Source organism: Sinocyclocheilus grahami, unplaced genomic scaffold, assembly GCF_001515645.1.
Source record: "Sinocyclocheilus grahami isolate Dianchi unplaced genomic scaffold, SAMN03320097.WGS_v1.1 scaffold9.1, whole genome shotgun sequence".
Classification (NCBI taxonomy): Eukaryota; Metazoa; Chordata; class Actinopteri; order Cypriniformes; family Cyprinidae; genus Sinocyclocheilus; species Sinocyclocheilus grahami.
Window position 1 is genome coordinate 1,748,748 of NW_015505188.1, and position 2,673 is coordinate 1,751,420.

Genomic DNA, 2,673 nt, shown 5'->3' on the forward strand with positions numbered 1-2,673 from the left:
CATAAAGAAGCTGACTGGATTCTTTAATTCAAGGCTCTTTTAAGACCACAAATCCATTGGGAGAGTTTGAAAGTTAAATAGCAGAAAAGAAACGCAGACACAGTATGAAGGCTGTTAGAACTTGCAATCAAGATAAGCATATGGCGTGTAATTAATTTGATATAAATTATATTTGGGAAATAATAATCAAAGAAACTATTTCCAGTTGCAATTTCAAGCTACTGAAGGTGATTTAACTACAGTATTTAAGTTACATTTGCTGCTCTGGTGTTTTGTCCCTCTTAGGATCTCAAGAGTTGTCACTATTAACAGGATGTCTACTTCAACACTCTTTCAGTGTTTTACTGTACTTTTTCAACTTTCAAATTTTGCTTCCCTAAAGTTTTAAGTATCCAGTGTTTGTAAAAAGTGTGAAATTCCAGATTTTAACTTCATTATGTGTGTTTTGTATATAAGAACTGTTTAAATACAATAAAATGTTGAGTTATAGTTTTGGGCTGCTTCTTATACAACTGCATATTGCAACTTAATATGCACTGTAAAAATATGCTGTTTAATTTACAGTAAAAACAGGAGGATTTGGTTGCCAGATATACACAGTAAAAGGTATTACGGGATAGAATATAGTGTCTGTATGTAAGTGATATTAATATACCATTCAAAATCTCGAAAAACTGGAATTTTACATCACTATTAGTGGTACTATTATTTGATTGTACACTAGAATCCACATGATCCACATGATGAATCAGAGTTCATTGTAAGAGACCAATACTCATATATAGATGAAGTACAGGGACATTGACACAAAGTCCAAACACCAACACAGATTACATAAAATTAACACACCAAACATTCACTCAAAAACTGTAAAATGTAACACAAATGCTGATAACAAAAACCGGAAGCTAATGGGAATGTCCTTTTTACAGCTTATCACAACCCCCAGTAAATTGATCAAACAAATCTAAACAAAAATGAACTTAAAATCAATCATAGACAATGTAACAGATGAATTTACATCCAAATACTACAGTTTGATTGGACAATCAGCCTTTGACATACAGTATATGACCAGAGCTGCATTTCATTATTTGCATTTAGCTTTGTTTATTCCCTGGCCTGTTGTGAGAAAGGATACGACTCATTTTTGGGTCACATCCCATTGGTTGAGAACCAATGATATAGGCCATTAGGCTTTGTATATTAGAAGATAAATGATCTGACATTAATGCTGTGTCTGTATCTTATTACTATTAACTTTCTGGTGTCTTATTTGTGTGTAAAGTTTAAAAATGTTGTCTTCCCATATATGAAAAACTGAACTGTCTCCACACTGTGCATTTCCTGCACACGGCTTTAGAAGCAAGTTCAAACAAAGACAAATAAACAGAGGTTATGCAAGAGTTAAGTGGCAAAGGAAGTGTTACCCTCAACTGGGGAATGTGCTCAGTAAGTACCATTTTAACTTGAAGCTTAGATTCATTTTTTTGGAAAAGCCACCCGTCTTTGCAACCAGCTATTTTAGGTTTTAATGTCATATAAGAGTTGCTGAGAACATTTCCTTTCCTGTGAGGGAGCTAATGTTTGACTCTCCGAACAAAGAGGTCCTATTATGGTAAGACACATCTAAACAAATATTCCCCATGTAACCCTTGACAAATCCTCTGCTCAAGCAAGAAGATAATGTCTAAGCACACAAGGTGCCTTTTCTGGGCTGACCATGGCTTATTTGCGTGAGGTAAAACTCATGACTTGTGTTATACTTACATTTCCTCCGGGCTGCCTTTCATTGCACTTCAAAATTGAATGCTGATATTTAGTAATAAATAAGGGCAGCAGTCATTGCGAGACTGTTTAACAATGTTTCAGTCTGCCCTTTATTTTAATCTGCCTGCTAGGCCTGTGTTGGGCTTTCAAATACACATTCAATAGTGATTTTTCCAGTATTAAGGAGTGAGAGAAAATGTCAGTTCTGACATTAGCTTGAAAAGATGTGCCTAAAGGAACTTTACTGTTAGTATATAATCACAACTGTAAAATAAAAATGCTAGAAGAACACAGATCATTATGCAGATGGCCAGAGTTTGTCCAGACAGAACAAATCATCTGACTCATGTATGACTGGGACATTTCTCACTGACTGAAGACAAACCATATGAACTTCAAACTCCTTGCAACAAGAGCGCCCACTATTGGTTATGTGTCTACTAAAAAGACCCCAACTTGAAAATCTCCTTTAGAACATGGTTTTAAACATAGCAAGAGGAAAAAGGAATTTAAACATACAATGATTCTTATTCTTTATTCATTTTTATTTTTGATCTATAAAGGTTATAAATAAAATGATGTCCAATATCAAGTTCATTGTTTTTCCTTGCAGAAGAATAATTGACTTTTTTTTTTCATTTGGTTATCATTTATTTATAAAGAAATTAATACTTGTATTCAGCATGGATGCATTGGATTGATTAAAGGTGACAGTAAAGACATTTATAATATTGCAAATCAGTTTGATTTCAAATGAATGCTATTCTTTTGAACTTTCTATTCATTAAAGAATCCTGGGGAAAAACGTTTTCACAAAAACATTATGCAGCACTACTGATTTCAACATTGATAATAATAATAATAATAAGTAATGTTTCTTGAGCAGCAAATCAGCATATTAGA